Source organism: Centrocercus urophasianus, unplaced genomic scaffold (assembly GCF_019232065.1).
Source record: "Centrocercus urophasianus isolate 14NV4802_14NV808 unplaced genomic scaffold, USGS_Curo_1.0 seq_33, whole genome shotgun sequence".
In the NCBI taxonomy this organism is placed as follows: Eukaryota; Metazoa; Chordata; class Aves; order Galliformes; family Phasianidae; genus Centrocercus; species Centrocercus urophasianus.
Window position 1 is genome coordinate 9,254,948 of NW_024884900.1, and position 25,590 is coordinate 9,280,537.

The 25,590-nt window shown below is 47.0% G+C and overlaps 1 protein-coding gene and 1 long non-coding RNA gene across 2 annotated transcripts in view; both read left to right on the top strand.

The window, feature by feature from the left end:
* RNF43 (ring finger protein 43) overlaps positions 1-25,590 on the top strand; it is a 53,822-nt gene that overhangs the window by 4,613 nt on the left and 23,619 nt on the right. The window lies entirely within an intron of this gene.
* Positions 18,455-19,500, top strand: LOC122166319. Its single transcript, XR_006170766.1, has 2 exons — positions 18,455-18,646; positions 19,203-19,500. It is a non-coding gene; the product is annotated as an uncharacterized LOC122166319 (long non-coding RNA).

A 25,590-nucleotide genomic window follows, 5' to 3' on the forward strand; every position in this document is an offset into this window, starting at 1 on the left:
ATCGTGTGCACTGTAGGGTTGGTATAGTGTAAGTCATTGGCATTAACACAGTTGAAGCGTACCTGAAAGGTGAGCCATTGCAATCCACCTGCAGAGCTGAGCTTAGGAGCAATGTTTGGCCTTCCATGCTCCCTTGAGAGCAGGGGCAGTGTGGGCAGGGCAGGGGGCAGCCCCGAGGACGCCTGGCCACGCACCTCGTCCTGGAAGGAATCCCAGCAGCAAGTGGACGTTTCCCAAAGATAAGCTGGCAGCAGGGCTGTGGCTACAAGGGAGAATTTCTTTCCCTTCTGAACTTCTGTGGTGCTTTCTGCTGGGTGGGCATCGCATGCAGCTGATGAGTGGCCATTCCAAACTGCACATGAATTCGTTATTTCTCCATGGAAGCTTTCAGAACGATCCAAGCAATGCAGACCTTGCAAGCTTTGTGTCAGCAAAGAGGGCTCCGTTTCATTGGGATTGCTTTTAAACAAAAATTGGGACATACATTTTTATGCATCGAATCTCTGTTTCTTTCCATGTTTAGCACTCTCAGAATTGCTGGGGGCATTTCCCCCAAAGTCTTTTATTTCATCCAGAACCAAGAAAATTTTACATATTAAACGAGTACAGTGGAAAACCTGTGATGGAGTTTGGTTTTCAGATCCAGCTGTCTTTGGTATCATGAAACCCATATAGGGGAAATTGGCAGGAATCAAATACACAAAATGGGGGTTTGTAAGCAAGGTGGGTTTGTAAGCTGAGCATCTGCTCACATAGCACTCTCTGCAAATGCTAAGCACTGATAGAAGTGATCCTCTCTGTGCGTTCAGTTTTAGTAACATCACTGCAGAGTGCCTTACCTGGTTCTGGTACCCAGCTACAAAGGATGTGGTTAAGATGTGTTGAAAGAAGCTCTAGGAGGAGCCACAGAAATGATCCCAACTGCAGAATGTGCTGCTTAAGGAACTCAACTCTTTTCATCTTTTCCAGATCGCAGAATGATGAGTGCTGTAGATGTGTGTCCATTTATCTGTTTCTATGTAGGGATGCCTATAAGGGAAGGGTGAGAGCAGCCTAACAGTGACACAGGCTGATCTGGTAGCTGAAAACTTTCGATAGAGTACTGGTGTTACATGGACAGTTATCTCAAAAGTCTTAGATAAAGCAGATAGATTTCTCACTGTAATACAAGGGCTGCTCCGAAAGTAATGTCCTCTATTTTGTGGTGTCAGCCTACAGTGTCTGAGGTGGATGTTGGTGGTGCAGCAGCAGAGGCTGAAACTTCCCACCAATATTCCATTGCATTTTGTGGCAGACGGTAGCAGAGAGGCAATCTGACATGGAAGCAAAGGTATGCAATGAATTCCTCCATGCAGAAGAAATGGTACCCGTTGACATTCATTGATGCTTGCTGAGTTGATGGAGACCAACTGGTGCATGTGAGCACAGTGAGGGGTGGCTGGAGCGTTTCAGCAGTGGTGACAGTGCCATGAAAGGTGAGTGTCACGTTCTGGACGACCGTGCACAGCTGTCACATCACCAAATGAAGAGCATCTCAGTCAGCTCAGCTGCACACACTGACGGATTGCGATCGGGGAGCTGTGCACAGAGCTGAGTGTTGGCTTCAGTGCGTCAGAAACAGTGGTGGCAATGTTGGAATATCACAGAGTTTGCACCAGGTGGGTCCCACAAATGCTCACACAGGGACAGAAAGAAGCATACGCAGGTTTGTCAAATCTGTTGAACCAATAGAGGCCGAAGGTAACAGTTTCCTGGAATGCAGGATTACCAGTGATGAGAGCTGGAGTCAGAACAGCCCTCCATGGAGTGGTGACATGAGTTCCCCACTGCAGGAAAAGTTGAAGACGCAGCCCTCCCTGGGTAAAGCAATGTGCCCTGTCTTCCGAGGTAGGAAGGGGGGATCCTTTTGGATTTCCTGGGACCCAGACAAACCATCAACTCTGCTGCAATGCAATGCTGACTGAGGGAAGGCTTGAGCTTCCAGAATCAGGTGAGAGAAGAAGACAACACGGTAACACCAGGCCTCAAACCAGGCTCAAGACCACAGAGCAGCGTTGCCAGTCTTGTGTGGTCTGTCCCACCACACTCACTGTATAGTCCAGATTTGTCACCTTTTGGCTTCCATTTGTTCAGGACAGTGAAAGAAGAACTGCATGGGCAACATTTCCTAACAACAGCACTGTCCTGTAGCTGAGAATTTGCTCTATCAAATAGTGTTATTGTGCTTTTTGTATCTGTTGTTTCTGTGGAAGTAAATAGGAGGCATTACTTTCAGAGCAACCTACATATAGTTAGTGGTTATAGTAAGTTACCAGGGGAAATTTTGGTTTTCTCTCAATTCTAAAGCCTCAAAAAGAGATTAGACATGGGCAGGAGGACTGGCTGTACTGGAGGCACAAGTGGCCTGGATGCTCATGGTGATCAGTTCTTGTCTTGGGGCTCCGTGATTTTTTGAAAATATCTGTTTATTTTTCCTGTATTTCACAGCCACAGAGAACAGAAAGTGTTGTGCAGCCTTTCATTCGCCCGTAACACTTTCTGTCTGCACTGAGGAGCTGTAATCACATCTCATGCTTCACAGCTCCTGGCTTGATGCCCGCATGGGTCAGGAGGGAACTTTTCTCTCTCCCTCCGTGCAGAGTTGTCCAAGAGCAGTTCTGGGACATTTCCACCTCTTTGGGAGCACCAGGGATTGGCCGTGCCTAAAAACAAGATGCTACAACATGCTGTTGGTATTCAAGGTAGTAGAGAGAATATCTTTTTGCACACGCTTTGGCTGTATGCAGTGCTCCCAGGCATAAGATAGAGCAGATTGCCAGATTGGAGGTGGGAGTCCCTTTTTCCACACCACCACCCCACTCAGATTATCAGAAACTTTGGGTGCATACCATCTTCTCTTGCATTTTGAGACATGAATCATTCTAGCCTTCTCACCCTAGCCCTAAAGGGGCTAGCTAAGGGCATTAGTGGCCCTGTGATTTCTCTTTTGTTCAGCAATTTGGCCTCCAGATGGGTTAATCTAATGTGCATCACAGTGCTCAGTGTCAGGACAGCTGCAGAAGTGTCATATGCATGCATTCTGTCTAGGTAGTTAAATTCTTATTTGGCCGTAAACTCTGGAACAAATGTAAAGGTTTTCTATAAAGCTTGGTTATGATCTCTTAATTTACAGTACAAGTAAAACATTTCAGGGATTAAACTCACTATGGCTTTGCCAAAAGATATGTGAATTCTAGTTCAAAATTACATGAAACAACAGAACTTAGACACCCACTTCCAAAGCACTTCAGCATCTGTTGTTCCATGGGGTCTTTGTTCAGCTGGGTGGATTTGCATGAGTTTTCTTGTGCATCACTGCAGAAACCAGGAGAGAAAGATTGGATTTGGGTATGGGAGATGAAGAGATGTTAGCGCTCCTGCAGACATGAGGCAGTTCTCCCTGCAAGTTCCTTGAAGTCCCATAGTGGAGCAGAGAAGCTCCAGTGAAGACACAGGCTGAGGAAAGATTCCTGAAGAGACGAAAAAGAGTTTCTTCTCTTCCACTTGCCGTGCTGTGCCTTGGTTACTGCTTTATTCCTGCTGTGGGTGCAAGTATGTTCCTAAATGCCAGCACCAGAGGTGTCTGTCCAGATATCGCCCTATTCCCACAGTTGGTGTCTCTGTCCTGTCTGTTGCTTTCTTTTCATCTGTTCTCATTCATCCCAGTTCACAGAGTCCCAGTCAGCTGTTCTTTCTACTCGCCTGCTTTCTGGATTTGTTTTTATCTTTCTTCCTAATGTTTTCATCTCACTTTTTGCTCAGAACAACTTTTTTGTTATTTCCCTGGATCACTTCCTCATCGCTACCAGTACATAAAGCTGCAAACGTGTTTGGTTCCTGCAAGGGTGCTGAGAGAAGCCAGTATGTCTTCCCCAGCTGGATTGTAGTTCAGAAAAGAGAGCTACATAAGATTGAGTGAGCTTGTTAAAAAGGACCTAAGAAGGCAAGTAAGGGTTACATGCTGACAGCTGGCTTGAAGATATTTAGGGCACTGCAGTAGGAAGGAGTTAAGATCAAATGTACCTCTCAAGAAATACCTGAAAAATGGTTAAACGACATCTGCTGTACCTAAACATAAGGGTAAGAAGGCATGTGAAAGAACCCTGGAAAAAAAAAAGAGAGGCATAAAATGAGTAGAAGAGGAAGGGTCGTTCTAGCTTCTAACAAGCTAAAAATATGTAAAACATAATGAAAAGAGCTGGGAGAACAAAACCTATTTGCGAATGATAGAATGACTAATAATAGATTCCCTTCAGTCACATCAGAGGCATAAAGCTTGCCAGACCATCTGTAGGACCTGTGCTGAAGTATAAAAGATGCGCTCAGGGCAGCAGAAAAATGAATGCAATTCCTTTTGTGCTTTCATCTGTCTTGAGCTGAAATGTCTGTGGATGAGATAATGATGTAGATAGGCAAAATTAGCATTCTCAGTCAGGAGGTATTCACCCAAGAGTTGTGGAGGATGAAATAGCTGAACTATTAACTATGTTAATAGACTTGTATTTAAAACCACTGGAAGGTGGCTGATGTGATACCAGCTTTTCTACAGGCCCGTCCTGACCGGTGTGCTGTAAAATCCACATGCAGTAAGTTGTCAGGAACTGTAAGAATAATAAGGGAGCAGAAGGTCCAGCTGAGTTCCCAAAATGCCCTCAACGAAGGAAACTCAGATGTGGAATAAGAAGAATACTGATTAAATGATTATGAGAAGATGGATAACAGTACAGTACATGTTGTCATGGAAATCAGTAGGTGGATCTGTTTAAAAAAATAATAATAAAAAGCTTCTTATCCAAAACTTTGGTCCAAAACATGAAATCATAGAATACAGAATAACTTTCCATAGAAGACGGGAAGCAGATGGAAAAAGCTGATAGAAGTTGAGTGCTTGGGAGTGTTTGAGAGCTTTCTAATCCATTAACTTGTCCGAAGTAATGAAGGTAAGGACCAGGTAGGAGATGTTGCAAAAGACCCCGCGGAACTGTAAGAAGGTGCACACAGGAAAGCAGTCATCACTCTGCATTAAGGCAGTGGGTTCAAAGAGGTCCATTACCACCTATAAACTATGTCTTGTTAATTCAATAGATTGTTCCGTGCAAGTGTCAGCATAGTGCTTGGTGGCTGTCAAGAAGATAACGTGGGGAATGGAATGAGGAGGGTACAGATCCATGGTGCGGCCACGTGTGGAGTGGTGCGTGAGGTTCTGTTCCTCACAGCACTAACATGCTGTAGCAGTGTTGGATGTATTTCATACCAGGAACAGCTAACTGGATTGATACTCTTCTGGCTGGAAAAGAGGCGGCCCAGGGGTGATAGGAAGATCCACAGTCATGAATAGGGGTTGACTGTTAGTCTCTTTCAGTAGGAAAGCAGTGGGGCATCATGTGAAGCTGCTTGGATGGGTTCAAAAGGAACAAAAAATGCTGCTTTGTACACCTGTGCAATTCCTTGCTGCAGGAACTGCTTTTGGATGCTAAAAGTTTACAGAAGTTCAAAACCCTCTGGCAGTAACAGATGGGAGAGGATTCCATTGATGGCTATTAAATATTAAATAACAACTATCAGTTTTGTCTCAAGAAAGTCTACAAAATGCAGCTTGCAGGAGGCTTGGAGATTGTTTTGAGGAGAAGCCCTGCGTGCTTGTCCTGCTCTTACGCTCTTCATCAGGAACCAATTGTTCACAGCTCTCAAAGCAAACATCAGGGGCTCGGTGGACTTTTGTTTTGAAGCCACACTGCTGTTCCTGTGTTCTTCAGGCAATAAGCCCAACACCATCAGCAGCAGCCCTTCCACTCAACCTTATGCTCTGTTTGGGCAGATGTCTGAGGAAAGCTGCAATACATGCTTCCTTCTCCCACAGACTGTGGGCTCAACTATTTGCTCACTCAGAAGGTGCCACGCAGTTCCTTAGTTCCATTACTACAAATCCCCTCAACATACGGCTTTCAGCTGTGCCCTTAAGCTGCATTTGATGCCCTTGGAACTTTGGCTGTCGTATCATTCTGGGCATATGCTGAGTCTGTAACCAGGGGACTCACTTCTTCTTCCTGGTTCTGCCACTGAAGTCTATTCTCTACCATATTGATGTTCTCACTTCTGGGCACAGATTATCTGTCCAGCTGTTGCTGATGCCCCACCATTGCCAGGGAGCAAGAATCAGGTGTGTTCTGTTTGATTTTGTAGCTTTCTGCCCTTTTGAGGAGCTTTTGTCTCAAGGTGCTGCTGTGGCAGGTGAGGTAACTCCTTGCCTTGGAGTGAATCCCAGTAACCCAAGAACATCGAGTATTTGGTCACCATGGAGACCCGTTGGTGTGTTGAAGTCAAAAACAGTTTCAAGCCCTTGCCAGGCACACAACTTGCTTTCATTTCAAGCTCTTCATGGTCGGATTATGTCAAGATATTCTGAGGTCTTGTCCTTTCTGTTGGAAGCCATGGAGCTAGAATCCAGTGCGTGTGGTGGCAACCCAGCTGTCAGGAATGCTGAATATAACAGTAGTAGAAAATCATTTCAGGCAGCAAGTGAGAAATGTGGGATAATGTATGCTGAGACAGCTTGCAGAAGCTAGAGGCTTTGCAAAATTTGCTTTTTTCTTGAAGGCTTAATTGATCAGACAGAGACCCTCTTCCCCTGGAAGCCTCCTGGAAGGTAAAGGAAGATTGTCCTGCACGCTTCAGTCTGCCTTGCACAGGCTGTGGTAATTCTAAAGCCAGAGTTATCAGTGTGACACCCAGGAGCTTGTCCATCCTCCAGATCAGCTCGCACAGAAGTCAGTCCATTCTCTGGATGCCCAACTCATGATTCTGGTGCTCGATAACCTGATATCAGAAGACTCTTCAACCTTGTTTCGCTACCTAAGACCTGTGTTTCAGTGGTTGTGGATTGTTCACTCGCACTAATGAGCAGTAACGTGTGAATTACATCAGTACAGATACCTGAGCAAGCATCTTCAGTTTTCTTTGGCCCCTAGAATTTTGTATGAAGCTGTGGTAAAAGAGTGTTGAGCTCTGTCCCAGCTTGGAGCCTTGCACGGGGCCTCACAGTCCAGACAGTGCAATAAAATGAGCCTGTGGCATCTTGCTGATCTCTAACCATGTTCTTCAACGTGATTTTTCTGGTAGCAAGAAGTTCTGCCAGAGGACGAGAAAGACCCTCCTGCTAAATGTCTGACATCCACTGTCCTTTGGCCTCCTTCCCAAGATAGTTTTTATTTCTTTTCCTGAGGTCCTATCTATGTTTCAGTGGAGCCAGAAAACAACCCTTCATTCCCCCCAGACCTTCAGGGACAGCGGCACGTTTCTTCAGACACTGATGTCAAGCAGGCTATCTGTTTTCTATCTGTGCAGAACCAAACTTATCAGGTAGCCTCAGTTCATTTGTGTCATGAACTAGGAGATACAGAAGTGCAGTGATACTGGTAATTGCATAACTATTGCATCTGGAGATGTGAGGATACCATCTAAACGTTTGTGCCTCCGGCTGTCATTAAGTTCCATCAAAGGTCAAATTGTATAAAAGCCTCTGTAGAGTAGAGAATGGCTCCATTCTTGACACCTGCAGAGCTGTTGTGGAGTTCCATGAAGCTCTGAATCACTGCAGATGCTTCCAGGACTTATGCCAAGCAGTGAAGCAGATTGTGGTTTGCAGACTGCTCTGTAATACTTGAGACGCCCAGCTGCCCTTATCTGCGCGTGGGGAGAGACAGATGGGGAATTACTGCTTGGAGTTACCTTCAGAATATGCATATGGACTGTCAACTGAAGAAGAAAAGAAGATAACTTGATCGTCTTTGGGTTTTTTTGAGATCTGCAGTGTAAATCTACACCAACTGCTTTCTGTGCTTCCACTGAAGTCTTGTGGTTGGGACAAGTTGCAGGCTGCATATCCTTGCTTACTGAATATGTGCATATTAACAATGTGAACCTCAAAGAAGAGTGCTTAATCGTGGTAAACCTCTTGTTTTTTTCTCCTTCTATGCCAGTAATCTGACCCTCATGCCCTGTTTGTGAGGGGGAAAAAAAAGTGGAATTAAACCTGAGTTGTATATGGGTGGATATTCTGGAAGAGGTGTAGGGAGACCTTATCGCAGCATCCTGAGAGGAGACTGTGATGAGGTTGGGGGTTGGTCTCTGCTCCCATATAACAGTGATGAGACGAAAGGTAATGGCCTTGAGTTGCTCCAGGACAGGTTCAGGTAGGATACTGGGATGAATTTCTGCTCCAAAAAGAGGTGAGGTATTGGCAGAGCTGCCCACTGGGGTGGTGGGGTCACCGGCCCGGAAGGTTCCAGAACCATGGAGATGTGGCACTGAGGGCCGTGGGCAGTGGGCAGGGTGCGGTGGGATTGGACTTGGGGATCTTCAGGGCCAGGCTGGATGTGGCTCTGGGCAGCCTGGTCTGGTGGCTGGTGACCCTGCACACAGCAGGGGCTTGGAATCAGATGAGCACTGTGGTCCTTTGCAACCCAGGCCATTCTGTGATTCTATGATCTTAGAGGTCTTTTCCAATCATAACGATTCTGTGATTCACTGATTATGGTTTGAGTAAACCAGATGAATGCAAACATTGAGCAGTCTGATGTTTCCACGAAGGCAAGCTTCCTTATGTTTATTTAATATTGCTGACTTCAAGAGATTTTAATATCTTACAAACTCAGCTTAAGCATCTATGTGAACATGGATTTAAGTAGGCAGGCTGAATAACTGTAGATGTTTTGTGAATTAAGTGAGAATATCCCTATGCTTCTCTGAAGTTTATATAGGACTTAAGAAGTCCTGAAGAACCTAAGTGAAAGCTGCTGACAGTTTTTATTTTTGGCCATTTTTATGTTAGAGCAGATTTGAAAGGAAGTCAAGAAGATTTTTGCCTGTGACCTGGTGGAAAGATCCCATTTATCTGCAGAAGTCAGCAGCAGTCTTGTTATCTCTTGGCCATATGAAGCAGTCATTCTTCGTAGAGTTAGTTAAGGATTTAGCACGTCTTCTTCAGGAACAGTTTTCGTGCAGTGTTCATGTTTTATTTAAAGGGCTCCTCACAAGTTTGCACTTACCAGTCTTTTTACAGTTTCTCATTTGTAAGCGGAGCAGCAAAATCAGTGAGTACCCAAATCACTGCTGTTTCGGAGCAGTGTGTCTGAGATGATGAAATACCAAGTGACTGAGCCATGAGTCTGCAGGCACTGGAAGGGTTTTCACAGCCATGTCACTGTACATGTCCCCATGCTGTCATTTTCTCTAGGCCTGTAGCATTAGCCCTTGTCAAAGGGAGACAGACTTTCCATTTGATCCAGTAAAGCCACTTCTGGGATCTGAAATCTCCTCTGGACCGTAGCCAGAGGATCACAATTGACCTTTTGACCATGATAGCACACTGACAATATATGCTCATTTGTTCATTAGTCATGATATTGTCCTTTCCTTGACCTTTGTTTCCTTTCAGATCCAGTGCTTTCAGGGAAACTATTCCATCATCCTTTGAGTATCTTCTGAGCTCTTGGTTTGGCGTTACATTGGTGTTGGTGACTTTGTATCCGGCCATCCTTCAGTGCCCACTGTTCCCATGCTCACAAGACATCAGAGCCAGCACCAGGCCTGGTTTTTGTCATTACTGATGGTGGTGCGTGACTTTGTGTTATATCTAGAGCAAAGTTGCTTGAAATAAGCTTTCTCTGAAGCTGATAAAGTGGAATGGAGCTCAGCCATTCTGGGTGATTCTTCCTATTATGCCTCACCCGTAGCTCCTGAGCGCATAAAGGTCCATCTGTGTAAATGTTTGAAGCCTTGCTATTTTGTCTACCTGAACAATAAAAAAGAGCACCTCTGCTGTTCCATCAAGTTTCCCTTTCTCTCTTCAGTAGGAAAGTGAAAAACACTGATGTGAAAACCTAACTGAAACATCATATTTATGATTTTTTTTCTGCTCTTGTTACACTTAACTGGCCAAGCCCAGCTGAATTATGTGTTCATCTGACCTTCTGATGAAGGCTTGAAGTATAGAAATCTTAGTTTTAAAACAAAAACGTCATCCGCTAGGAAAAAGAAAAAACCAAGCTTGTTTGAATCAGTCAAGTCTACAGAAGACATTAGCTAGCAATGACACAGAGAGAGTTCTGAGGTTCAAAGCAGTTGCTTTCATCTTTAAATGTTGTGTTTTGCCGGAGCTCAGCGCAGTGTGAGGAATTCAGCTGTCTTCCAGATATGCTTACAGGGAAAATACATCTGTCGTTTCAGCTCAACCTGTAAGCTGAGCCTTTGGTTTCTCTTAGTTTCACTGTTTTGTTTTGCTTTGTTTGCCACTGTGTTTTAACAAGATAAGCATCTCCGTGCATTTCCCCTTCATTTTAGTAATTGCCTTCTCTAGTGACCATTTCCTTTGCACTTTCATTCATCTATTGTAAGATCTGGGTGTACAGCCCACATACACGTGTGTAGAGCCCTGAATTAACCATACTGTCATACAAAGCAGTTCATTAAAAGCCCCTCAGATCATCAAATGGAAAAATGTATTAGATTCCCTGAGCTGCCCAAAGACACAGCCGGACAGCTGGAAATGAGGCATCATCGGACACTGAGGTGTGAGATGAGGTTGTTTGGGGCTTTTTCAGCCCTCCTGGAATTCAGTGCAGGTATCGTATCCCGGTTTTGGTTGTGCAGAGCAATACTGAAAAAGAGATAGGTTTGATTATTTGTGATTCAGGATGTAGAGGAGTTTATGACTAAAACACCACGTGAAACAAACTGGGAAGCGATTTTGTTTCTTGAAGCCATATTTCATAGAAAGTGGTGCTTATCAGGTGTTCAGTTACATTCTGCATCCTCAGCTCATTGCAGTGATCTTGTCTGATAAGAAAATACGTAGAAAACGGTTATGCAGTCTCATCAAGAAATGAGGAGATGAATACCTTGTAGTAAAATAAGAATTAAATGTACTTTTGCCCGCCGACTGGAAGTTCAGGATCAAATGAGAAACCAGGGCTGTAAATTTGGATAACTGAACAAAAGTCAAGTTGATAATGCCTCTTCTCTTTCATATTGCCTGGTTATACCATTTCAGCCTTAGTCAGTGCTCAGTCACTGTTGATATAAATAGTGCTCTCTGGAGCCAACTGGGTACAGTTCATGGCATTCTTCTTTCCTCCAAGGTGCACCGTGTTTGTGCAAGCGTGCTGGAAAGGGAGGTGAACAGGAATGAGCTGAACCATGTGGTAGATGGCAGAGGAATGACTGCTGTGCCGATTTTAGGGCCTGCCACGGAGATATGATGATAACCACAGCCTTGCTGGACTGCCTGGTTGGTTTAATTATTTGTCATACAGGCCTGTGGCCTGGTTTAAAGGAAGTGTGAAATGCTGAGTCAAGAGTTTTATTTCCTGTGGGTTCTCCCACATCCATTTATTGTCACGTTAGATGGCACCGAGCCTCTTCTGTCAGCACACTGGGCAGCATGGCTACCTGCACAAGGTGACTTTGTTGGTTTTCAGAGATCAGCTCTATCATATTTGTCAGAGAGCAGTAAGTCAAGGATGTCTTTACCTAGAAATGAAAGGTCAGGCTCTGTGATGATGCTTATTTCTTGAGGGAATCCAGCCCACGCTGTGAGCAGCCTCCAAAACGGCTGTGCAGATGAGTTTTACCCCTTTTTTGCAAAGCCACTGCAGGGAACTGGGACTTCTTGGGATCGACTGCCATAGCACAGTGCAGGCTGCTATCACAGGGTGCGTGAACTGTGTGTTACAAGCACACAGAGCTGCTTTTTCTGTTGTCTGTAAAGGGAGGAGAGGCAGCTTGCTCAGCAGCACATCAGCCACATACACATATGTGATCACTGCCTGACGTTAGCTGAAAGGGTTCTTCATTGGAATGGCCTTGGTACAGGCAGAGGAGTTTTGCTACATCTTCAGGCAAAGATATTTTTTCTTAAAGCATGGGGAAGAGCTGCTCTCCCTGCCCAGTAGAAGAAAAAGATGAAGGTCGGGGTATCCCCCAGATCCAAGTAGGAAATAGCTGAGTATGGCGTGGAAATTGCATACAGGCAACTGAGTTATTAGCCCAAATGGCTCACACCCACATGGCTTTCTTGGTCTTTTACGCCTCCACGTCATCTTTCATCAGGGAAAGATTCGGGAATCTGGGCCTGTGAAAAGTCTTATTTTTGTTGGCTTTGTTGTTCTGTTTAATTATTCGATGTTTCTGTTCTTTACAACATTCAAAATTGTACAAAACTGTGTCCTGTTTTGTGTGGAGCACCCTAGGCTCTTATAAACAGGCCATTCCTTGCCTTGTTGCTACCTGTGCATATTCTCCTGCTACATTTGCCATATAACCATCGTATTTCTCCATATAATAAGATAGGATGGCCATTACTGGGTGCACCTTTTGGTTGTGGGTTTATCCCTACAACCATGTTTGCTTCCTCGGGTAGTGCAGAGTATCTGATGCTCTGGAACACATTCCAGAATGATCCCGGGATCCTTTCTGAGTTTAGTTGGCCATTTTAAAGCTTGCCATTTCATCCTCACTATCAGTATGATTGTTTCCAGGCACGTCGCCGAACTTCTTCAGCTCTCATTTTCTCACACAGCGATGTGAGCAGCAGTTATGTGTACAGCTGATCCTACTTGACGGCTCCTTGCTGTTGAAAAGAAGCGACCTTGCTCTTCTCTAGTGCCTTCTTTCCCCCACGGCTGCCTTTCATGGGATGGCTGTTCCCTTCTTCACTCCAGTTCCAATGCCCTAAGACCCTTCCCCAAACTTGTCATGAAAACTGCAGAAAATGATCAGCATTTTTGCTAGGTCCTTTGCTGATGTTTTCATGAGTTAAGCGAGCTCAAAGCAAAGTCAAGCGTGGAGTGAACAGCAGGGGAGACGTGGCCAGGAGTAGGGCTGGAGGTGGGCATGGGAGGGGAGCTGTCAGCATGCTGCTGCTCATTAGAGCACACCAAGCAGCCTGAGATCCTTCTTTCAGGCCTTCACAATCAGCTTTAGAGTGGCTAATTCAAAACAAAAATATAGTTTCATCTGCAAATGTTGTCACCTCATTCATTTACCCTTTCCCAAGTAATTTATGAATATGCTGAAATGCTCTGCATGGGAACTTCCTGGCTTCCTCTGTAGTGAACCATGATGCAAACAATTCATTTAGCTTTTTTGCAAATATTTTTTGAGTGCATCTTTCATTCCCTACATTACTTATTAGCCACAGAAACTCACTAATAGGCTTCCTTCTTCTGATGTGCTGAAAAAGGCTTCTTTGTTTGTACATAGGCCACTAGCATGTTTTTCCCTTTTGACCAGCCTGCTTGCCAGGATTGTAGTCTTTTCTGCTCATCATTAGGATGCAAGTTCCACTTTCCTAAGGTTGTCTTTTCCTCCTGGTATTCCCTTACTGTTCACTGTTGGGCTGTTGGGGTTGGTCCTTTTGCCCACTGGTGTACGCTTACTTCAAGGCTTTAATAAGAGATCTCTTATTAGAGAGATCTTGTGTCACCTGGAAACATTTTATCTTTTTCACTGACTTTCTAAAATGTCTTTTTACCTACTTTCCTCGTTCTTAGAATTTTTCATGGTTAGAGTTTTTTTTTTTTAATTAATTTTTATTTTTCCTGTCTTGTGAACATAAGTATACACATTGCAGGACGAATCTTTGGTATTTCTGTCTTACACCAGACCCCTGTGAACCGTGTAGGATTGTGTAACTTCCTTTCCTTAGGTTTCCTAGATGCTTATGAAATTTATACTCTAATTTTAGAGTAGGCAATTTGTTTTACCCATCTTGACTTTCAAGTTTGGATTCTGTGTAAGGTATATGTAGATACAGATGCTACATATATATGTAGATATGTGGACACACACCTGTATACGTACAGTAAAAGATACACATTTATTGATGCACGTTGCATTCTTACATGACAGATATCAGGTTAATATCCCATTTTCAGGTGCAGGAATTAAGAGACAAAGCTTAAATCCAGATTCCAGCTCTGAGTGCATAATGCCTGACACACAGAGGTGCGTTTGGAATCTGGAAGAGCAGTGTGCTTTTTAGCTGCTCGAGCAGGGGAGTGTTGAGTGCTCTGCACTGCCTTTTGAAACTGTAATGAATTGGAAAATGTTCCTTTAAGTTACTAGCCCAGAGCTAGGCACAGAGGCAGAGCTTGAATCAGGTACAGACGAAGGCACCGATCGAATGTCTGCAGTACTTAATCTCTGCAAATGTTAATAAAAGTATTAAGCAGGCAACATGTTTCCTCTTGTTTTGTTATGGTTGAATTTCATATGCAGACGGCATGCCACAAACCTCATTTTCCCTTGCCGTCCCTTCACACCAGCAGCAGCTTTCCCGAGCCCCAGGCACCACAAGCTCTGACTCATTTACTTAATATTCCTCTAATGAAACTGCCCAGAGCTCTGGACCTATTCTCCTCCAAAACAATCTTTCTCCTCCCTATTTTTCCACACCCTGTGCTTTCTTCTCAGCTCCTGTCACATTCCACATCAGTCTCTTGCTGAGCCTCCTGGAGCAGACCTTAGACCTTCCCTTGCTCCCATCCCCTTCCTGCCCGGCTCCTCTGAGCCCTGCCAGCCCGGCTGCGGGGATCAGCTGCTCCAATATCTACAGGCTGCTGTTGTGCAGTGAGAGGGCATGGATGAACCAAGTGGCTTATGGTGGAGCTGGGAGGGTGAGGGGCAAGCAGGGGTTTCTTCAGATGCAGTGCAGCGGGGCAGTGTAAAGAGAGAAGGGAAAGGTTCTATGCCCTCTTGTCTGTGGTTCCACGTGGAAAGGACAGGAAAAGCAGAAATGGCTGCAATTAGCTGGTGAAGAAATCCCTGTCTGTCTGCAGAGCTGTACGTGCTGGGATGAGCAGAGCCCCAGCATGTGGGACCATCACCTGCAATAGTCTGAGTCCAGCCATTGTAACACCTTTCCAGATGTGCAGAGGTGCACATTACAGCCTGAAATTCACAGACTGAGACACGATGAAGGTGCCTGAAAACCCAGGCTGCAGCTCAGAAGTATGGCACAGGTTCAGTTGCAATTCTGGTGTGCAGAAACGGATTCTCAGCTCCTCCCTTTCACCCCATGTCTCTCATCTCTGCTCCCTCCTTACTCTGAGACCAGTACCGAACTCTGCAAGTAGCAGAACTGCTGATGAAAACAGCACTGCTGGAGCGACTGCAAAACCCAATAGCAAAGCCATTTGGTGGGAGCAGAAGGCTGGGGGGAGGGGAGGTTTAGGGGCAATGAACAGCTCTGGAGCTGGGACACAAGCGCTGCTGGAAGGGGCCACGACCGATAGGAGCACTTGGGATTGCATGAGGGAGGTGCGGGTGTTGCAGTGCAGGGCAGGTGAGCGCTTCACGGGGGGATTTGAGACAGGGCTGTGCCTCAGAACAGGGCTGGCAGCTCGGGCAGCACCTTCTGAGAAAGGCAGGAGGGTTTTCCCTCCCTCAGCCTCCTCTTCGCCGGGCTGGCAGCTGCCGAGTCCGGTTCCTGTGCAGGGTCAGGAGGAGGCAACAGGCGAGGCCTGCGTGCTGCCAGAGCCGTGCGGGGACAACGCTCGGCGTGTCGGGGTGTACAGATGGGAGAAGCCGAGCCGTTTTGCACAGCAGGCGACTGGAGCTGTGAGTAGACAGGGCTGGCGGTGCCGGTGTCGGCCGCGCTCACAGAGCTCTGCTGGGCTCTGCACAGACAGGCCTGCTCGCCTCAAAGACAGCGATCGGATTCTCGCCCTCCGGGGGTTTCCAGCGAGCGCGCAGTTCAGAGGAACCCTTTCTTTTCTCCTGCTGTTCACACCCTGCAAAGAATTTTCTATCAACAAAAGAAATCGTTTTATAGTCAAGCGATGTTCAGCCCCGGTGCCTGGATGGGGAGGGGGTTTTGGAGGACCTGGGGAATCTGTGAGGGCTCAGAGTGAAGCCTGCGAGTGAACGCGAGATACGGCCAACAGCTCAGGGCAGGCGAGTTTGGGCTCTGCAAAACCTGAGGCTCCGCTCAGGAAATGGGAGTAACCGAACCAAATGCCAGAGCAGCCCATAAGGAGAGGGGAGGTCCAGGCAGGAGCTCTGGCAGACCAAGAAGGCTGTTGTTCCTTCAGCCTCGGTGACTGTGTGTGATGGATGCTCCACCACAGGAACCGCAGACTCATAGAACAGCTTAGGTTAGAGGGGACCTTAACGATCATCTATTTCCAACCCCCATGCTGTGGACAGGATTATCATCCACTGCATCAGGCTGCCCCATCCATTGATTATCTCCATTCCATGTGGGTCCGTGGCTCACCCACGAGCTCTCTGGGCAGCCTGTGCCAGCGCTTCACCACCCTCTGAGTAACAAATTTCTTCCTAACATCCAACCTAAATTTCCGCTCTTTTAGTTTAAAGCCATTCCCACTTGTCCTATCACTATCACACCATGAAAAAGTCAGTCCCTCTCCTGCTTGTAAGCTCCCTTCAAATACTGTAAGATTGCAATGACGTCTCCCTAGAGCCTTCTTTTCTCTAAGCTAAACAAGCCCAGCTCCCTCAGCTTATCTCCATACGAGAGCTGCTGCAGCCCTCCGAGCATCTTTGTGGCCTCCTCTGGACTCACTCCAACAGCTCCACATCCTTCCTGTATTGGGAGCCATAGGCTTGGACACAGTACCCCAAATGGGGCCATCCTTGAAGATCCATGATATTTTCAGGTTCAGTGGGATGATGTCAAACCCAGAAGGATTTTGTTTGCGTGCTATCAGTCATTCCTCCAGGGAAGGCCTGTCTGGTCGAACCCTGTTTGATGGCAGATATCCCAAATCTCCTTCTCTGTGCAAGGGTCAGAAGTGTGCCATGGGAGCCTGGGGAGGTCTCCCCAGCACCAAGTTTATGAGCTGTGGTTCTCCAAGTTTTCTTGGAGAAATTGCATGCTGTGGGTTTTGCACTGCTTTGTTTTCATACGTGTTAATATAGATGACCAGGAAAAGCAATTTGTCTCTCTAAGTGGAGGTACTAGCGAGCACTCATGGTCCACAGCTGCTGCTGGGAGCTTTTCTCTTGGCCTTGCAGCTGGAAGAGCAGATGTCACCCTGTCATTGGGAGAGTGGAACACAGCTGGCCAGAGTGTGGGCTCTGCCCACTCTGAAACACAGCTGCCTCCAGTATCTCCTGGAGCAGATGCCCATCGGCTATCGCAGTTAGAAATGTTTTCTGCTGGGAGACAGAACTTGCCGATTTTATCATGGAGAGACACTCTGTAGTGTCATCTTCAATGACTGAAATACTAAATGCTTCCAAATCCTACTTCCACTATTTCTGTGCACATCACAGCCTCGCTTGCAGCCCAGGTCTCATAGTCTTACTGTGAAGTAGGCAGTTATTCTTCATTTCTGTGTACTCCAAGTCTGTGATGATGTGTGTTAGCCTCTTAAAGCAAAAATGTCTCAAAGTTCAGGAGAAAACTGGGGCTCAAAGAGCCCAACTGCTGCTTCAGGATGAAGATGGGCAGGGCAGTGAGAATGTGGCCAAGCTATGTCATCAGAAGTAAGGACAGCCCCCTGGAAACACAGCCTCCACTCTTGGGACATGCCAAGAGATCCCACCAGTTCCAGCAGCAGGGCTGGCAGCCTCAAACTGGGCTGGAAAACCTTTTTTTTGAGTTACTTAACCATTCTTCATGTTTCTGTAAAGCAGTCGTTGCTTCCCTTTGCCATACAAATGTTCCTGCATGTGTTTGTGATGGTAGAGTCAGTAGTTTTTGGAGAAAGATGGAAGTGTGATCTCAGAAGCTGGGCTCAGTTACCTGGGTAGTTTTCTTGGCTTCCATGAATGTGTCCAGAAGCTGGTGAGCTTGGGAAAGATTTTTTTTGTGTGCTTGGGTAAGGCAGTTTTTAAATGTCAAAGTTGAAAGTACTTTTCCTTAGCAAAAAAAAATCAGCAGCAAGCCGTTCAGAACTGGCTGAGCAGGCAACCATCTGAGCAGCTGGGCTGACTGCATGGCATTCTGCAGGAGATTTTCAGGGCTTTGAAGGCAGACCCATCTCCATGTCGTATCTCCTTTGAGATACAACAGCCTTTGAGCTGTTTGTGTCAGAACTGTTTGCTTACTTAATTTTAAAACGGTCACATCCACATAGACAGAGGGATTGCCACATCATGATACTCTGGAAGTGTCCTTTGGCACTTGATTTACAGCAGCTAAATAGCAAGGGGGTCAGTGGCCAGCTGGCCACCAAAGCAGGAAACCGGATGACAACGAGAATAAATAGTGTTTCATGGAGCTGGAGTATCTGACAGTGCTAGAAGCTGGAAGGACAGATCAGCATCCAGGATATTTGCTGTGGGACAGGTTCTCAGATGGCTGCTGAGCTGTGTGCCAGCAGGGGTGGCAATGGGAGCAAACAGCACATGCGTTCATATCCCTCCCCACACACATCCACGGGCCCTGCAGAAGCGTTGCATTGCACAGGCAGATGAGGATTTCTGTTGAGGATGGGAGGAGTGACTGATGGAGTTTTACAGAAGGGGCGTTTCTGCAGGTTTCCAAAGAATGAGAAACAGCCATCCTTGGACAAATCTCTGGGAGAAGCAGCGTTTGGGAAATCCCCAGGGCTGGTAACTGAAGTGATGGATGTGATCGGTGAGATGATAGAAGCGGTGAATGAAAAATACCGTCTGGGCTGTCAGCCTGCACACGCTGTGGAGGTGCTCAGCATTAGCAGCGTTGTCGTTCTGTGTGACAGGAGGATGGTGGGCAGTTTACAGACAGAAAGACTTGAGCATGGGTGGAGAGAGGTGGCAAGGAGGGGCTGTGACATGTTCCATGTCTATGAGATTCAGCAAGGAAGGTCACTTCCAGCCTATTTTTACGACATTAGACGAGGATTTGAACGCTCCTCCAGGAAAAGTGCCACCCCCACTGCCTTGCTGCAGTTTGTCCAAGTTGACCTTAGTGGTTTCCTGCCAAAAATGCCCGTGAACAATAATGACTTGTTAATGATTTATCCCTGCGTTTCTCAAGTGCTGCACTGATTCCTAATATAACAGAAATCATCAAAGCAGTGCTGTGCAGGCTTTAAGGTTTTGGCTACAGTGGCTTTTTGTCCTTACACAATGGCAGTAATGCAGGTTGTATGAGGAAATGGAGAGCTTGGTGGATGGGGCGGTGTAAATGCATGTTATTCAATGTATTGTAGGAGTCTTGGTGGGAAAATCAACAGCACTGTACTGCTGGAGAACTCAGCTGAACTGTAATGAAGAACTGTCCCTTCTAGAGCCTGCACGGCGATGAACGGACGCATCAGCTGTTTGAAGAGTTTGCCTTCTGCAAAGAGATCTGCAAATTCACACTGTTGGGGCTGGGTATGGCTCTGGTAATGGGAGCTGTGAGAGCAAGCTGTGTTTCCCTGGGAGATGGACACCTGTCATTTTCACAGGGCAGAAGTATGCAGGCTTACGGCACGGAATACAACATTAAAAAACCTGTTCTCTGTGCTTGGAGCATGGCTGTGTAATAAATCCTTGATCAAACATCCTGCCTTGGTGCGGGAGAACACAGGAAGATGAAAAGCAGCCGATACGTACAGAGGCAGAATTTGTGATTGCAACAACTCCAATCCACCTCCACCCTTCAAAGCCAGGGGAAAAAGCAAGCAAGCCCAGGAACTGGAGTTTGCATGAGTCAGTTCAAGTGTAGATGGCTGATTGTACACAATGTAGTGTTGTTTTATCACCAAGAAGCCATATCAGAAGCTCCGGGCAGGTCTAGATACTCTTTTGCAGTGATCATTCTCTGACAGAGACCAGAGAATCCTTTTTTATTAGCAAACAAACAAACAAACAACAAAACAACCCAAGCAGAAAGTACAGAATTGGCTGGCATCAGCCTGACAGCCCCTTCCTCCAGATCCCCGGATCTGCAGTAACTGGAGATGAGAGAGGGCCTTCCGTCCAGTAAGCAGGAGGATTGTTCTGCTTTCAGAACATTCTTTATTCCTAACTCCTGTGGCTCCAGGTGTCCTTGCTGTCCCCACACTCAACTCCCTTTCTTTGCCCTCTTCCATACTTCTGGAGGAGATGTATGTGGATGAGAGTTGGATCCTCCAGCTGAGGCGATGTCACAACTAACCTACTTTCACTCCCTAAAAAAACCCTCTGTGAACGGCTCCTTTCCCATTCTGATGAACAAAAAAATGGCTTTTAAAGCTGTCAATCTGTACCATTTTAAAGTAAGGGTTGGTGAAATTGTTGTGAAGATAGCAGTAGTAACCTTCTACTTGATCACATTTTGTCAAGCAAGGTGGCTATTTTGCTTTCTGCCCCATTTGTCCTTGATGTCATGTCTTCACAGCTCTACTCTGTAGATGTCATGTATTCACAGCTGTGGTCTACTCTGAACACTGCAGCAGTGGTGGCTGAAAACAGAAATTTCTTCACCTTTTTGGCCTCAGTCTCTCGAGCACTGGGCCAAGAGCTGTGTCATCCTCGTCCCTAAGAAGCTCTGTGTGGAGACATGCCCTTTGGTGATCAGTGTTGGATTCTTCAGAGGCTCCCTGCGAGCTGAAACTAAGGGGAAAAGTTATGCTTACCTACTTCAAGCTCCTTTCAACATGCCAGCCATGCTTATAGAATGTGAAACTGTTGGTTGCTGGAATCTTCAGGATGAAAGCTTGGCTACATGCAGAAAGGCTGCTGATAGTCAAGGGTGTGTTTTGGAGCTAACAGAGATTGCCTTCGGGAGTCTCCTGTGAGAGTATCCTCAGTCAAAAATAGCCATTGACAGAGCTGAAATCCATCATGGAGTTCGTTTGCAGAGGATATTGTGGAAGAAAATATAAATGGGCAAAAGGGGAAGGAAACGCTTCTGTGAAATCATCAGGCTGTTCATCACTGTGCTCTGCATACATCCTCCAGAGCAGTAGCTCCCCAAGCTCCCAACCACTGGATGCTGGGAAGACATGAGGTGGAAGCTCACTTTCTGATTGATATCCATTAGTTGGTGAGAGACAGGTTTTGAGTTACATCCATTTGGGGTTTGACCCTGTGTGCATGTGCTGACATTTTTATTCCCACTCAGCATCTGAAGTGGAATCAATTTTGAAGCCTCTCAAACTTTTCTGTTTAAACTGGTGCAGACAAGTTGTGTGGCCTTAAAAAGAGCACATGCATGGATGTTGGAAGTGAAAGTCTGCAGCTGTGCCAGGGCTGGGACACAAACACCCCATCTTTCTCACCTCCTGTAGCAGCAGATGAGCTCAGCATCCCCAAGAGCCCAAAGCTGCATTCTCTGCATTCCTGTAGCTCCTTATATGTCAGTGATGTCATCGATAGCAGCCAGGGAAATGTGGATCCCAGAGGGCCCAAACTCATGTCTTAGCAAGTAAGCGTAGGAGGAACCAATTTTTGCAGCGTACTGTACTGTACTAGCAAGTCTTATTGAATCAAAGCACTGCAAATGTGTTTGCATCTGTTTTGTCTCTTGGCAATACTACAGCATCCAGGAGGAGTTGCACTTCTGTCCATCACTGGCTATTCTCTCACTGCAATGAAAACAACTGCATCCGAGCAACAAGACAATGGGAAGTCAAGTTTGACATATGATCAAAAAGCAGGGCATGTATTCCTTTAGCTTGCCAGATTTGAACCCCAGGCTGCACTGAAGCAGAAGCTTTTAAACAATGCTCTGTGCACCACAGATACCTTGAAGCCGTGGTAGCTCAGTCTGCAGGTGGCCTCCTGAACATTAAATAACATTTTCCAGTTTAAACTTTGCTGACTGGGGGAACCGGACTGGTGGTCCAGGAGGGTGTTTGTATCTCACATCAAATTGTATTTTTTTTCCTGGTTGTTTTAGGAAGTTGTCTTTGACAGGAGCTTCCGGGAGCCATGCATGACCCAGATTAGCTTTCTGCCCCCACCGGAGGCAACGCCAAACCTCCTCTGGGTTTGGAGGTTTAGGACTGGCAGTGGGACGGAGCGGTCATTGGAGCTGTGGTATTTCCTGCCTCGGAAGCAGTTCGCTGTGTAGCCTCAGTGTTACTTGAATGTGGCTCTGTGTTACTTGTCTGTAATTAGAGCAGCTTGCCAGCTCTTGATTTCATCCCTTCATTTCTACAGTGTTTCCAGACCTTGTGCAGTTTGCCCCAGAGAGCTGGGGCTTGTTTTCTAAACCAAATTTAGCCAGGCCTTATACCTACACCTGCATATTTCCAACTACAAATAACAATGGAAGCGATTTTATCTAATCTCCCACCACCTGGTTTGTTCTTGTCCACACTCTTAGGCATGAGGGTGTTGAAAACACTTTTGGCAGCAGTAGCTTTAAGCTGTGTAACCACCAGCGTCAGCACAACCACCCAGGCTACGCAGACGGCGTGTGGGGAGGAAGGTCCAGGCAGCAGCAGCAGCATGCAGGCAGGGCAAAAGGGAAAGCAGCCCTGCCTGTGTGGAGGCTGAAGGAAGGAGAGCAAAGCAGTGCAGGCGCAGCCCTCAGCGATGTCCTGCAGGGAAGAGCCTGCCCGAACAAACAGTGCCTAGGGGCTGTTAGGTGCTTCTGTGTCTCCACATGACTCGGTGGCCGGTCCCCAGGACACCTTGCAGAGCAGAGCCGTGACTTTCTAGCTTGAGGAGCGAGTGCTGAAGGCCCCTCCTCTACGCCGGCATTTCAGCGTTGAGCTTTGGAAGGACTCCAGGCAAGCAGTGAAGGGCTCTTTGATAATATCTGACGGGCGGGTAAGAATTTTGGGCAGCGGCCAAGATACACATTGCCTGTAATCGTTAACTCAGTCTGTAAACAGTTCAAACGGCACTGAAGAGGCCGTCAGTTATTACATTAGAAGCAGCCTTTCATCTCCCCGCTCAGAAGCCAGCCGTACAGCGCTGGCCCCTGCTGCGCTGACTGTAGCTGCAGGTCTGTAGGCAGGGCAGGCAGTGCTTGGTCATACAATGCGCGCCGCTCTGAATGGCTGACCTTCAAACCTTCGGTGCTGCAGCAATAACTAAATCATTAGTTTCCTTTTGTTCTGCACCTGGCTGAGGCCAGGGATATTCAGGGGGGAGGGGATGGGATTCGGGAGTTGGACGACGTTCCCGCTCTGGTGCACACAGCACAGGAACCCAGCAGGGCTGCCTCCTGACCCCGTGCCCACCGCATGCCTGCGGCTCTTCCCCGGTGAGCACAGACCTGGCATTTAGCAGCCAGGTAAGGCTGCCCCACTGCTGGCTTCTCCAGAAGGAGCCCCACCAATGGTTCTGGCCTTCGATGTCCAAGTAGCAGTCAATGCAGCAATGCTGCTGAGCTTCATCTTCAGAAGAGCGTTGGAGGATTCCCCAGCCCATGTCAACCTGGGCAGAGCCCCAGGGCTCTTTCCAAGAGCTTCTCAGCCCTCCTGGAGATGCGTGATGCTTCAGTACAAGTAATGGCATCATCTCCCCCAGGGAGAGTTTCCTTATCCGTCTTTGCTCTTCTCAATCTATTATCTCCTATCTGTAAGAGCAAGAATGCTTTCTGGCATTCACTTTCAAGGCTTTAATTTTGAAATCCACTTTAGGAACTTGCTAGTTGAGGAAGCAATATTCTTGTCTGTGTGGTAGAGTGGCCTGGGTTTGGGTGAGTGTTTGCATCTGGCCCATCACTGCAGAGTTGCCTTTGGCATCAGAGCTTTCTCCTTGATCTGTCCAGGCTCGATGTATCTGCACCATCCCTAAGCTGACTCTAAGTGACCAGACAGCTTTGTATGGTAATGGCACAGATCTGTGCTTCGTGTGGCAGGAATGATGTCTGTACAATCCATACTGCTTGGGTTTTGCCTCTTGTTGAGGGGCAAGATGTCTGGCTCAGGGGCAACACTTGAGTGAGTTTTTGTGGAACAGTTTTAAGCTGCGGGCTGTAAGAAGGGTCAGCGTGGCGCAAGAGGCTGTTGTGTAAGAGAGCATCGGAGAACTGGGATTGGTGGTGGCATTTTCCCCTCTAGGGTATATGGAACAGGCTGTAAACACGGGTTGGATGCACTTCACTTGGCCTTGACTCTCAGACTGCCTGTGCGTGCTCGGAGGCAGCAGGAGCATGAGCTGTTCTCCCGTGACTTGGGCCAGCTTGCCTTTACTTTCATTTAGCAGTGTGAGTCAGGGCTGACCAGAGAACCTCCCTTTGCCTTTGATATTCCAAAAGGGGGTATGTGGACCAGAGAGAGAGTCAACCAGACATCATGATGAAATGTTTCCCTAGCTTTCCTTGATGACCCGTATCATCATTGCAGAGACCACGCAAGAACAAGTGACACTTGCTTTCTCTGTATCAGACCTCTCTGTCTTCACTTCAGCAGTGCTGCCAAAGGACAGTGAAGTGTGTAGAAAGAGTTTTCTCCAACACCATGGCCATGCTTGTGCAACTAGGCAGAAAAGATCCAGACTTAGTGACTCACCTACAACATCTAACTCTGCAAATGGGGTAATCAAATAAACATCCCTGTTGGGGTTCTGCACTTCTCTTTGTTGCTCACCGGCTTTGCAATGAAAACGGGAAGGAGATGCAGTTGTTGATTAGGGGCTGATTTATTGTATCAAACTCTCAGACATTGCTTTAGACAGTCTTTAGACATGCCAAAGCTCACGAGCACAGGTAAGGGAGCAGGTGTGTGAGTATGGCAGTGGCAGCGTGTAGTCCTTTGTCTCCTCTCCCACCTCCCACTCCTGTAGGGGACGAGGATGCTTGGCTGAGCTACTCACTTGCAGAGGTAGGACCCGAGTCTCTCTAAGAATAATGTGTTTGTTATCAGTGTACGTGTTTGTCTGTGACTCATATGTGGGTAAGGTGTGTTTGCTTTTATAACAGATCTTGAAACTTTATGCAGGGAAATTAAAAAGCCCCATATCCTGATGACTAGGCTTCATGCCCAGCAGTCATGGAAGCTGCAGTTTTTCCTCAGGCCCTTTGAAACACCCTGCCATGCTCTTCCTTTCCAAACCAGCCATTTCCATCTTCTTCAGTTCACTCCATCTCCTAGCCTCACCCTTTCCTGTTCTCCTACATGTTTCTAGCAGCATCCCACAGTGCTTTTCAGCTCCGTCTCATGTGCCAGCCTTTCTGTAGCCTTTCAAACGGCTGTGCCTGCGAGTAGAGTGACAGCTACAAGCTGGAATACTGCTTGTGTAAGTGGGGCTTCTGCTGAGCTGATACAGACAGGGAAGAGCCTCACCCAGGGACAAACACGTTCACACGGTGCGAGCTCTGGAGGAGGTCAGGGAGGAGGATCTGATGGCTGAGGCTGTCCCCAGTTGGCAGCAACATTCTTTGGGCTTGCCCTGTGCCAGCAGAGCTCAGCACTGCCACGCATTGCAGGCTGGGTCTGTGAAGGGCTGTCAGGATTTTAGCAGCGCAGCACAGGACTGAGAAGATTTGGGAAGTGTGCCTGCTCTGTTCCACCCCTGCTGTGCAGAGGTGCAGGAGTTTTCCCTGGTGTCAGCACTTGCGGCCGTGTTTGTGCACTGACACTTCTTGGAGACGTGCCACACAGTTGCAGCTTTTCAGAGCTGGTAGGTCTCCCTTGCTCCTTCCTGTGGTGATCCTAGTGCAGGTGCCTGGTC